A 13353-nucleotide genomic window follows, 5' to 3' on the forward strand; every position below is an offset into this window, starting at 1 on the left:
TCTCTATCCAATAAATAAAGATTAAAAAAAGAAAACTGAGAAGAAAAGGGGATATATAGATAGATAGATAAATAGATAGATAGAGACATGCAGCCCTGCTTCACCACACATGAAACTTGCCTCCTGCAAGTAGAGACTGGGGATTAGAACCTGGGTCCTTGCACATGGTAACACATGCACAGTACCAAGTGCACCACCACCCGACCCTCTCTTTCTTTTACTCTCTCTCTCTTTTCTTTTCACCCTCTATCTGAAAAACAAGCAAGCAAACAAAATAGTCGATGAGAGAAGTCTCAAATATGTATTTTTAAAGTGAAAGATCTTTCTTTATTTACCAGAGGCAGAGATGTCAGAGAGGCAAGAAAGAGTGAAAGAGACCAACATGGCCTTCAACGTGATGGGGCCAGGTTGCACCCTGGGTCACACACATGGCAAAGCAGCGCATTGCCCAAGTGATTTAAAAATCTTAATTTTTGGTGTAACTACTGCATGAACCAGAGAAAATGCTTTTAATTTACCAATTGTTTATCTATATCCCACTCCCTTTCCATATCAGTTTCCAAGGTAAATTGCAAGTGTTCTGTTTTTGAGTTGGAAAGTCACCATGGCTGATTCTGGCAGGTGACTACGGAGATTTTAGTCGCATCTGAGACCTCCTACTGTAACCTCAGTTCCCCTTTTGTGTGGGCTGCTGTACAATAGTGCTGTGCCAGGGGGCATGCCAGTCTGCATGACTCTACCCCAGCAGGGCTTTGCCATGGGGCAGGGAACAGCTGTGAGCTTGGGCTGGTTGCCACTGATTTCCCTGGGATCACTCTGGGATTATTCAATATGGGAAGGGCATGAGTACATGCTAGCTAGCTGCTCAGATGGAGTTCCTGCGCCTAAGTCACTTAGGCCTTAAGAGAAATTAGCACTAAGTGAGAATCACAGACAGAAGAGACTGCCTTAGACTCCCTGTTTGGGCAAAATGATGTCACAATCCATCCAAAGCTTTTTAAAATCCCCTTTCCCCATTGGCACTCTAACCAGCTTTCCCATCCTCTTCTGTCAGCAGCCGTTCTCAGAGCACTCCTCTCCTCACTGTCTCCACTGCCAGCCTTGCTTCAAGACCTCAGCCTCGCCAGCCTTGGCCACCATTTCCTCAGTGGTATTTTCTTCATGTGTTTCTCCTGCCCATACTTGTGTCACCTCACTGTGGTTGTTCACGATCAAATACAGTTCTGATATCGTTCTCCTGGTTTAAACACCTCAGTACCTCCCTGCTGTCTTGGGAATGAGGTTGAATTGTTTATCATGGGGTCCAGGACCCTTCATCACTGCCCCATCAGCCTCTTTTCTTTCTATTTTCCTCGTTCCCCTGGAGTGAAGTTCTAGTTCTTCTGTGAGGCCAAGAAGTCCTGTTCACACTGTCATTTGTGACCACAACTCCATCTGAGGACAAGCAAGCAAGACATCTTACCACTGCAAACAGCTGCCCCTCCCCCCAGCCTAGACTTTTGTAGGTGTATGTCCTTTCCCTTCTCATCCTCTTCTTTCTGACTTAGGTGAATGGAAAACTGTTCGTTGACATTGTGTGTGTGTGTGGGGGGGGGGGGGCGAGGGGGCGGGGGAGAGGGAGCCTGGCTCTCTACCCACTTCACCACCTTTATGGCCACTTACTCGCATACCTCATCTCTCTCTCTCTCTGTTTTTCCCTGAGAAGATTTTATTTACAGAGAGGGGGTGGAGGGCTTAGTGCTTCTTGACTTGTCTTCCTCATGGTAGCCAGAACACTGCTTGGTTCCTGTCTCTTTATCTTGGTGCAGTGATTCCCACCTTTTCCTTGGTAAATCTGAGGTCCCAGTTCTCCTTGGCACACCGTTCACGGGGGCCACAGCTGCACACCCTGGGTCATGTGCCTCAGCCTGCTGACATTCTCACTCACCTGGTGGCCCTGGGACAGTGCAGAGCCAGGCCTATAAACTCCTTTGTCTATTTGTATTCTTAATTGTCTTGCTGTTTGAACCCCAGAGGCATCACCGTGTTGCGGAGTGTACTGCCTGTGTTTTCATCTGTGTTTTAGGATTTCAGGTCGAATGTGGGTCGAGTCTCTAATCCTAAATGGTAAAGTCTCATTCTTTGGGGGTTCTTGCATCTGCCCCTAGAGACTACACCCGGCATAGTGTAGGCCTCCGTACATGTTTGTTACATGAGGAGTGGAAAAGCAGTTCACAGTCAAAGGCTACATTACGCAGACAAATTCTTAGCCTGTTCTTTGGTAATGCAAGTCAGTGTCAGATCCGGATCTGAAATCTGACTTCTCATAGTTTCGGCCTGTGATAATAATAGACTTGGTGGGTCCCTCTGCAGCCAGTGACTGTTCTGGTAAGAACTAACCCTTGAACTTTCGTACCGGTTATAGATAGCAGTCACCCTTTCACTCCTGGCTCATTACCTTCCCTCTGTTGTAATCCTGCCTTTAATTTATTTTCTCTCCCCCCCCAATCTTTTACATTTTTATTGGGCAGAGAGAAATCAAATGGGTAGCAGAAGAGACAGAGAGGGAGAGAGGAAAAGAGATACCTGTAGCACTGCTTCACTACTTGTGAATCTTCCCCCTTGCCAGTGGGTGTGGGCGGGTGAATCACACCCAGATCCTCGCAGATGGTAATCTGTGTGCTCTACCGGGTGCATCACTGCCTAGCCTCTTATGATAGAGCCTGACTGTTGATCTGTTGGCATCTGAATTTATACTGTACTGATACTTAAGTGTCTCAACCCTCCCCCTGTTTTGGTATGTGTAAAGGAATGCTTTTGCTAATTATTTTCAAATAATATTTATTCATTTATTTACTTATATTCTTTATATAGGAGAAGAAGAGAACCAGAGCATCACTCTCTCACATGCAATGCTGGGGGTCAAACTCAGGACCTCGTGCTTTTTTAATGTTTCATTTTATTGCTATTTATTCATTTATTTAGTGATTTAATAATGATTTACATGATTGTAAGATTACAAGGATACAATTCCACATCACACCCACTACCAAAGTTCTATATCTACCCCCTAGGCCTTATCCACCCCTGCCCAGCAGTAACCACCACAGTTTTCACAAAGTCTCCAAGAAAGTTTTGTCACTTTTTTGTTTGTTTGCTAGTTCATAAGTTTTGATTCCACATATGAGCAAAAATATTCAGTAACTGTCTTTTACTTCCTTAATTACTTCACTAAGTATAATCACCTTCAGTTCCATCTATTATGTCACAAAGGGCACAATAGCTTCCTTTTTAATTGCAGAATAATATTCCGCTGAATGTATGTCCTACCCAATACTTTTCCTTCTGCTTCCAGAAAAAGGTGGGCAAAGATTAAGATTTAAGAGGTTCTGTTCCAATGTCTAGAGCTTTGATAATTGCTGTGGTTCACCATCATTGGTCACATCAGTGTCCTTTCTGCCTTTTCTTATCCTTCATGTTTATCGCTTTATGCTGTTGTTTGAGTTCCCGTTTCTGTTTTATCACAAATTACTCCTTTGAACATAGAATTCCTTTACTTCTTCTCCTGCAAGACTCCTTTTAGTAGTTCTTGCAAGACAGGATTGTTGGTGGTGAATTCCTTCAGTTTTTGTATGTTTGGGAAGCTTTTGGTTTCTCCTTCACACTTAAAGGATAGTTTGGCTGCATAGTGTACACCTGACTGTTAATTCTTATCTCTTGATACCGTAATGTAAATGTAAATGTCATTCCATTCTCTCCTTGCTTCTTGGTTTTGTGCAGACAGATCTAGTGAAAGTCTGATGGTTCTGCCTCTGTATGTCAGCTTCTTCCTTTCCTCTGCAGCCTGCAATATGTCTTCCTTGTCTTTTAGTAAAGTGTGACTATCATGTTTCTTGGAGTTGGTTGTATGGGGCTCAGTAATTTCTAAGACCCCATGCTTTTAAGTCCAGTGCTATAGCCACTGTGCCACCTCCTGAGCTGTTCTTATTAATTCTCAAAGACCAAACAAAGGCACTATAACAATAGCAACACTAGCAGCTAACACTTACTTTGCTGCATGTCATGTATTAGCTATATATCAAGTACTAAGTGTTTTCATGCACATTAGCTTGTTTAATCCTTATTGTAGCCCCCATAGTGGGTCTAATAATTTTACAGATGAGGAAATGGTTGCGTTTAGAGATAACTTCTTTTAAGAACACAAAAGTAATAATTTAGTAGACATGAGATTTGAGCCCAGGAAATCTTGTTCCATGGTGTGCTTAACTAACCAGTACATGGCACTAGCAGGATATAACTGCTTTCTCCAGTATCCTTCAGAGTATCTATCTGTTGACTCATACATCTGGGAACACATGCCAGTAGGTGACAATGAGACATATATCACTAGTTTTGTCTATACAGGGGGTCAGGTGATGGTGCCATCTTGATAATGTGTTGAGTGCACACATTATCATGTGCTCCCCGCCTGCAGGGAGGAAGCTTCATGAGCAGTGAAGCAGGTCTGCATATGTCTAGCTTTTCTCTCTCCCTCTGTACTCCCCACTCCTATCACAATTTCTCTCTGTTCTATCAAAAATAGAAAGAAAGAAAAAAAAAAAGGAAGAAGAAATGGCCACAAAGAACAATGAATTAGTAGTGCCAGCACCAAGCCCCAGTGATAACCCTAGTGGCAATAAAAAAATAAAGCTTCCCTAGCTAAAACCTGGAAACAAACCAGGTGCCCAACAACAGAAGAATGGCTGAAAGCTGTGGTATAGTTACACAATGCAATACTACGCAGCCATTAAGAACTATGAGCACACCTTCTCTGACCGATCTTGGATGGAGCGAGAAGGAACTATGTTAAGTGAGTTAAGTCAGAAAGACAAAGTCAAGTATGTCATGATCCCATTCATAAACAGAATTTTATGAAAAAAGAACAGAAAAGGAAACTCAAAGCAGAATCTGACTGAATTTGGAATATGGCACCAAAGTAAAAATCTCTGGGTGGAGGATGAGGGTAAATAGTCAGCTTCACTGTGGCGGGATGGGGGGTGGGGGAGAAGGAACGAACATAGACCTTTGATGGTGAAACTGGTGTTAATATACACTTCTATTAACTTATAGTCTCATAAATCACTAATTAATATGAGAGGGGAAAATGGATTGAATGTCTCAAACTTTTTGATGCATAGACCATAGCTCTGGGTATATGTTCCTTCAATCTAAGCGCTTAAAACTTCAAAGTGGGGGAGTTGGGTGGTAGCACAGCGGGTTAAGTGCAGGTGGTTCAGAGCAAGGACCCGTGTAAGGATCCCGGTTCGAGTCCCTGGCTCCCCACCTGCAGAGGAGTTGCTTCATAGTCGGTGAAGCAGGTCTGCAGGTGTCTGTCTTTCTCTCCCCCCTCTGTCTTCCCCTCCTCTCTCCATTTCTCTCTGCCTATCCAACAATAACAACATCAATAACAATAGTAACTACAACAATAAAACAACAAGGGCAACAAAAGGGAATAAATAAATACATATTTAAAAAAACAAAAAAAAACAACTTCAAAATGGTAATCAAATTGAATTTTACCAGTGGGCTCAAATTGTTAATACGTTTCTTTTTTTAAAAATTTTTTATTTAAGAAAGGATTAATGAACAAAAACATAAGGTAAGAGGGGTACAACTCCACACAATTCCCACCACCTAATCCCCATAACCCACCCCCTCCCATGATAGCTTTCCCATTCTCTAGCCCTCTGGGAGCATGGACCCAGGGTCGTTGAGGGTTGCAGAAGGTAGAAGGTCTGGCTTCTGTAATTGCTTCCCCGCTGAACATGGGCGTTGACTGGTCGGTCCATACTCCCAGTCTGCCTCTCTCTTTCCCTAGTAAGGTGTGTCTCTGGGGAAGCTGAGCTCCAGGACACATTGGTGGGGTCTTCAATCCAGGGAAGCCTAGCCAGCATCCTGGTGGCATCTGGAACCTGGTGATTGAAAAGAGAGTTAACATATGAAGCCAAACAATTTGTTGAGCAATCATGGATCCCAAGCTTGGAATAGTGGAGAGGAAGTGTTAGGGAGGTACTCACTGCAAACTCTAGTGTACTTCTGCTTTCAGGTATATATTTTGCAGTAGTTTATGGATACGTGTGAACATAAGCTCTCTCTCACAGAAACTGGTGTATATCTAGGTTATGGGACTTTGTTAGAAAGTGAACTACCTGAGATGAAATTAGAGTGTACTATAAAAGGAAAGGTCTCACCCGAGTAATGAAGCTGAAGGGTTGTCATTCCACACGTGAAGTCTCTGGATACAGTCTGAGGTGAAGCATGTTGAGGTGGCAATCATTGCTTTGGTTAGGTTGTGATCGGCGGATGTAATATTATTTGGTTTGGATTGGGAGATGCATACGGGAAAGTGGGCCCTATCCAAGGGTTCCAGGACTGGGGGAAGTAGGGGCTCTATAGTGAAGATGGGAGGTTCCTGCTGTCTTAGGGTTCAAAAAGACAATCAATAGTTAATATTATCATCACATTATTTGTTAATTGGGTTAACTTTGAAAAGTCCCTTTGTTATGGTTTGCTGTACAGTACCCAGTATCTTGTATATAGCTGTGCTATTGGATGCTTCTAATCTACTTGGTCTAGGCTTTTGAGAGAGTCCGCATATCAAATACATAGCCTATATATTAAAAAGATTCAGTTTGTCTTTTGAGAAACTTTGAGACATACAATTGATTTCCCTCTCTCATATTAATTAACTACTGATTTATATGTCTACATTTTGCTAGGAGTGTACATAAACACCATTCCCACCACCAAAGGACTGTGACCCATCCCTCCCGCCCACTCCCACCCCCCACTGGCCCAGGAAGCTGCATGTCTACCCTTCACCACTGGGTTTTTACTTTGGTGCCCTACTTACAGTTTGATCAGGTCCTGCTTTTAGTTTCCCTTTCAGATCTTCTTAGTCAGCTTCTCTTGATGAGTGGGATCATCCCATACTCATCTTTATCTTTCTGACTTAGTTCACTTAACATAATTCCTTCTAGCTCTGTCCAAGATGGGTCAGAGAAGGTGGGTTCATTGTTTTTGATAGCTGCATAGTATTCCATTGTGTATATATACCACAGCTTTCTCAGCCACTCATCTGTTGTTGGGCACCTGGGTTGCTTCCAGGTTTTAGCTATTATGAATTGTGCTGCTATGAACATAGGAGTACACACCTCTTTTTGGTTGGGTGTTATGGAGTCCTTGGGGTATAACCCCAGGAGAGGAATTACTGGGTTATATGGAAGGTCCATGTCTAGCCTTCTGAGAGTTTTCCAGACTGCTCTCCACAGAGGCTGTACCAATTTACATTCCCACCAGCAATGTAAAAGGGTTCCTCTGTCCCCACATCCTCTCCAGCATTTGTTGCTGCTGTCCTTTTTGATGTATGCCATTCTTACAGGAGTGAGGTGGTATCTTAGTGTTGTCTTAATTTGCATTTCTCTGACAATCAGTGACCTAGAGCAGTTTTTCATATGTTTGTTAGCCTTGTTAATACGTTTCTAATAATGACATGTTCTTTGAAATATCAAATCTCCTAAAAACTTAGATCAGGGAGAACAGAAGCAACAGGTGGCATTATTTTATAAGATACAGCTATATGTAAATGGCATAAAAGGGCATAAATTATGCTGATGTCTTGTCTGATACAGCAAATCCTAACAATGGGATTTGCAAAGTTAACCTATTTGCCAAATAATTTGGCTATAGCAATAACTATTAATTACCTTCTTAGACAGCAGGAACCTTCTCCTTTCTCTATAAATTTAGCCCATATTTCTCCTAGGCCTAGAACCTCTAGGGTGGGATTCACTTTCCTGCACGCTTTTCTCAGTTCATACCAACTTATACTGCATCTGCTGATTCCAGCCTAAGCACTGCAAGCAGTACCACCTTGGCATGTTTCAGTTCGGACTGTGTCCAGAGATTTCAGACATGGAAACTCAACCCTTCAGCTTCATTACTATGCCACCAGGTTCCAGATGCTACCATGATGCCAACCGGACTTCCCTGGGCAGACGACCCCACCGATGTGTCCGGTAGCCTTACCTCCCCAGTTCCCTGCCCCATTAGGGAAAGAAAGAGACAGGCTGGGAGTATGGATTGACCTGCCAATGTCCATGTTCAGCAGGGAAGCAATTACAGAAGCCAGACCTTCCACCTTCTGCACTCCATAATGACCCTGGGTCCATACTCCCAGAGGGATAAAGAATAGGAAAGCTGTCAGGGGAGGGGATGTTATACTGAGTTGTGGTGGTGGGAATTGTATAGAAATGTAGCACTCTTATCCTATGGTCTTGTCAATATTTCCATTTTATAAATAAAAATTACATAAAAAATAAATGCTTGGTGAAAAAAATGGGGGTGGGGGTCTCTGGTAATGAATGACCTCTTGTTTATTCTCTCCTTTTAGGGATAGAATGTGGTATAGTTAACATATAAAGCCAAATTTGTTTGGCTTTATATGTTGACTCTTCTTCAGCCACCAGGTTCCAGATGCTAGCATGATGCCAACCGGACTTCCCTGGGCAGACGACCCCACCAATGTGTCCTGGAGCCCCACCTCCCCAGTTCCCTGCCCCACTAGGGAAAGAAAGAGACAGGCTAGGAGTATGGATCGACCTACCAATGCCCATGTTCAGCAGGGAAGCAATTACAGAAGCCAGACCTTCCACCTTCTGCATCCCACAATGATCTTGGGTCCATACTCCCAGAGGGATAAAGATTAAGAAAGCTATCAGGGGAGAGGATGGGATACAGAGTTCTGGTGGTGGGAATTGTGTGGGATTGTACCACTCTTATCCTATGGTTTTTATCAGTGTTTCCTTTTAATAAATAAATAAAAAAGAAATGATCCCAAAGGAAAAAAAAAAAAAGAAGAATGTGGTATAGTGATTTATACTCTCTGAGAATTTAGTCTTCCAGTAATTTCTTTGTGGCTTTTACTCCTTGCTTAATTCAGCTCCCAGAATTGCCTGCCCTCTTTCCATGAGGCTCACTTTGCCACTGTGGTGTTGTGCCCATACCGTGGCTTTCAGGCCGGACTCTTGTGGCTTGTGAAACACTTGTTTATGGGCACAGAGTGATCTGGAGTTAAATAGAAAATCCCTCTCCATGGGACAGCAATTTATTCCGCACGCCAGGTTGGCAGCAGAGTAGACCTTTGGGGGGACTGTGGTCAAGACAGATAGCCAAGATATGAAGGAGGTTTCTAATCCAGACTCATGCTGGTAAACAGAGTGGTAACCAAAGCATTTTAATGGTATCTCTGTGTTTTGCATTTAATCTAATCAGGAGTGACCAACTCAAATCACCCAACTGGCCACATTCCTCATGTGAAATTGTTGGAGAGCTAGACTAATATCAGTTTACTCTACATATGCTAAAGCAAAGTTATTTTTAGAAAGATCATATCAGATATTAAAAATGTTCCATGAACCCAGAGATATCTTGAGCCTGGCTCCTGAACTCTATTTTGGATCTCTCTAAATTGGTAGGTAGAACATTCAGGTGGTTCTATTACTGAATCTGTGAACTTAAATAAATTACTTAATTTTTTAGGCCTATTTTCTCCATCAGTAAAATGAAAAGTTATCTTGAAATAATGACATTCTTTCCTTTCTTCTATGGCTTTGTTATAATATGCCTTTTCTGAGGAATCTTTTTTTATCAAGTCTGCTAAGGTTAATCATCCCATTACTTAATGTGCCTTGGCTGTTGTGTGTAGAATTTATAAGACAAAAACTTTATGTGCACTTTACCAGGTGTGTCATCTGGCACCGTAAAGCTAAAAATATTTTTAAAAAAACAATAAAAACTGGGGGGTCAGGCAGTGGTGCATCTGGTTAAGTATATATTACTATGCACAAGGACCTGCATGAAAGCTCCTGGTCCCCACTGAAGGGGGAAAGCTTCAGAAGTGGAAGTAGGGCAGGTCTACAGGTTTCTCTCTCCCCCTCTATCTCCCTTCCCTCTTAATTTCTTTCTCTCTGTCCTGTCAAATTAAATGAAGCTTAAATGGAAAAAAAAATGGCCATCAGAAGCAGTGGATTCATAGTGCCAGCACTGAATCCTAGTGAGAACCCTGGAGGCAAAAAAAAAAAAAAAAAAAAACCAAAATACTTAGTAAATTACAACATTGCTTTTTTAAAGGGCAGTAACATTGAATAGAAAGTGGAGAAGTATTTTTAGACAATCTTTTGCCCAAATGACACGAAAGGTTTGACTGTGGCCTCACATTAGGTTGAAGATACACTTGCTAACTGAGGACTGAAGCTGAAACGAGGGTGGTTGTGTTGATTGATGAGTCTAATGTGAATTCCAACATTTCTAAGCTCTAAGTCTCCTTGTTCCAACAAGATAGCTTCATCATATGTCAAGAATTTATCCACGTAAATGAAAGGTGATAAAGGAGTCAGTAAATTTGGAAATCTCAACATTTAGCAGATCATCACTACAAGAAAGGTTTCTCTTATTAGTAGCTAAGATTGACTGATCCAGTGTTTGAGTCAGTCTTCCGAGGTACCTGTCTCTACTCCAGTCGTGATCTAGCAGAACCACCACTTAGGTGGGAATCATACTAACAGTCTGCTCCCACATGGCAGGTGACTCCAGCAACTGTCAACCCTGTGTGAAAGTCTCCCAGCCCCACTGGTACAGACAGTTTGGCACCCAGATGGTGACAACTATATCTGATTATGTACTCAGTGGTCAGGCAGGCTCTGAACACAGATCTGTAGCCTTCCAAAAGACAGAGCCAAGGGAGACAGCACAAGTAAAGAATTTTCCATGGAGTGTCCTACTGACTAAGGTTTTGTTCTCAGCAAACTGGCATGTCATCAGTAAAACTAAGAACATTTACATTTGAGACCAGAGACTGTCTTCCCTGAGTTAAGAACAAATATGCTAAATATGAGATACAACTATTTAGATTTAAAAAAAGTGTCGGGGGGGCAGGCAGGGGCACACCTGGTTAACCACTACAGTGGGGAAAGCTTCACAAGTGGTGAAGTAGGCTTCAGGTGTCTCTCTGTCTCTCTCCCTGTCCCCCCTTCTTTCTCAATATCTTTATCCAATAATAAATAAGTAAATGTTAAAGAAAAGTTCATTATGGAGTCTAAGAAGAATTCAAATTTGTGCCAGGTTCTTGCCCTTCAGCTGTTTTCCTAACCCTTCTCCAACCCCCTAGACATGTAGGGATGGATCTACTGGTGAACAGTTAGCTAGAAATCTGTGCCCTAGAGGATTTATACATTGGTTTTTGATAACATTGCCTTGAGGAATTACAGATGATTCAAAGATTTGAAATTTGACTGATAAATGTCTTTGTGAAAGAAATGCTCTTGGCTGTTATCTCTAAGCTTGTAGGGTTCTCAACATAAAGTCAGAATTATATATCTATTATTATTACTGGATGACATGTATTTTAAGAAAATAAAAGACAGAATAGTGAAAAGGTATGCAAAGGAGAGATGCTAAAAGTCCATCATCTAATATTTTTGTGAGCATGACTTGTTGAAGCCAAGTGTGGGCTGAACAAGCCAAATAAACAAGCATTGGGCAGCCCCAAGCCCAGCTTTTGTGCCATCCAGCCTGGCACCTGGTATTAGGTTTTGTAGGAAAGAGAATTTCTCGGAGTCCAGACAGGTAGTTTCAGTAATATGCTAAGACACAGCAGCAAGGTCAGCTCTTAGAATCAGCTGCACTTGGTGGCGGTGACAGTTGTGGGCTATTTTGGGAGTGGAGGAGGCTTTGTTTTGTAAGGTCTTCTCTGCACACCCAGATTTAACTCTGGCACTGACCGACATCAGCCTTTGATGTCAAGAAAGCAATGTGAGGTACAGTAGAGTTATTATGGTGCCCTTTTCCCATTTTACTGGCAAAATATATAGTCTTTCCCCCTGCAAATAGCTTGTCATTGTTGGGGAAGGTGACATGCTGACATTAGGAAGCTTTAAATTATTACCTGGCAGTTTTGCTAAATAGCTCTCTGGTTTAATTAGTTAATGTTTTCTTTTCTGAAGATGCTTAGAACAAGTTGTTACCTTAGTAATACTCTATGTGTCTGGAGGAGTGCAAAGTGGAACAGATTGGACATCAGCCACAGCAGAAGGAATTTGGGCTAAATTCAAAGAAAAAAAAAAATCCATTGATGTCATGAGTAGCATCAAAACCTTCTTCAACTTCTTTGTTTATTCAAGAAAGAGAAAACCTATCTACCTGGAAGGTCCAGGCTGGCTCTGTAAAGAGGCCAGGTGCTGAGCCCACTGCCCTAGGGAGGTTTTCTAAGTGGAGGATCTGCTTCTCTAGCCGGCTTCAGCTGTGAGTGAGTCAGCAGCACAGCTGCACATGGAGTGGGCAGAAGGGCATCTAAATTTAGTCGTTATGACTTGAGAAGATTTTCAGGGACTACTCGTTTCTCCTCCATGGCTTTAGTCAGTTCTTCTTCTAGAGGCAAAGGTGAAAAGATAGAATTGTCACTCCAACATGTTTCATAAGAACAAGTTGATTTCTGAATGGACATGCTGTTTTATTCACGTAAATCTTACGAGTTCAAATATATCTATTATATATTTTTTAAAGATAGAGACAGAGAAGGGAGAGAGAAAGAGTGAAAGAGACCACAGTAGGGGGCTGGGCAGTGGTGCACCTGGGTAAGCGCACATAGTACCAAGCACAGGGATCTGTGCAAGGATTCTGGTTTGAGCCCCCAGCTCCCCACCTGCAGGGGGGTTACTTCACAAGTGGTGAAGCAGGTCTGCAGGTGTCTCTCTGTCTCTCTGTCTCTCTGTCTCTCTCTCCCTGTCTTCACCCTCATCTCTTAATTTCTTTATATCCTATCCAATAAAATGGGGGGAAAATGGCTGCCAAGAGCAGTGGCTTCATGGTGCTGGCACTGAGCCCCAGCTATAACCCTGGAGAAAGAGAGAGAGAGAGAGAGAGAGAGAGAGAGAGAGAGGCAGGCCATAGCACCAAAGCTGCTGCTGCTTTTTTTTTTTTTGCCTCCAGGGTTGTTGCTGGGGGTGGGGCTCAGTGCCTGCACTATTAATCCACTGCTCCTGGAGGCCATTCCCCCCCCTTTTGTTGCCCTTGTTGTTGTCGCTTTGTTGTGGTTATTATTGTTACTGTTGATGTCGTTAGTTGTTGGATAGGACAGAGAGAAATGGAGAGAGGAGGGGAAGACAGAGAGGGGGCGAGAAAGACAGACACCTGCAGACCTGCTTCACGGCCTGTGAAGCGACTCCCCGGCAGGTGGAGAGCCGGGGCTGGATCTGGGATCCCTTCACCGGTCCCTGCGCATTGCGCCACGTGTGCTCAACCCACTGCGCCAGCGCCAGACCCCCTCACCAAAGCTTC

The 13353-nt window shown here is 42.9% G+C and overlaps 1 protein-coding gene and 1 long non-coding RNA gene across 15 annotated transcripts in view; one reads left to right on the forward strand and one right to left on the reverse strand.

Annotated features, from left to right (window-relative positions):
• PPP1R12B (protein phosphatase 1 regulatory subunit 12B) overlaps positions 1 to 13353 on the forward strand; it is a 235403-nt gene that overhangs the window by 37266 nt on the left and 184784 nt on the right. The window lies entirely within an intron of this gene.
• LOC132534606 (uncharacterized) lies at positions 1278 to 12780 on the reverse strand. The gene is made up of 3 exons (XR_009546317.1): positions 12217 to 12780; positions 12042 to 12118; positions 1278 to 1434 (listed from the first exon to the last, which is right to left on the reverse strand). It is a non-coding gene; the product is annotated as an uncharacterized LOC132534606 (long non-coding RNA).

This window comes from Erinaceus europaeus, chromosome 19 (genome assembly GCF_950295315.1).
Source record: "Erinaceus europaeus chromosome 19, mEriEur2.1, whole genome shotgun sequence".
NCBI lineage: Eukaryota > Metazoa > Chordata > Mammalia > Eulipotyphla > Erinaceidae > Erinaceus > Erinaceus europaeus.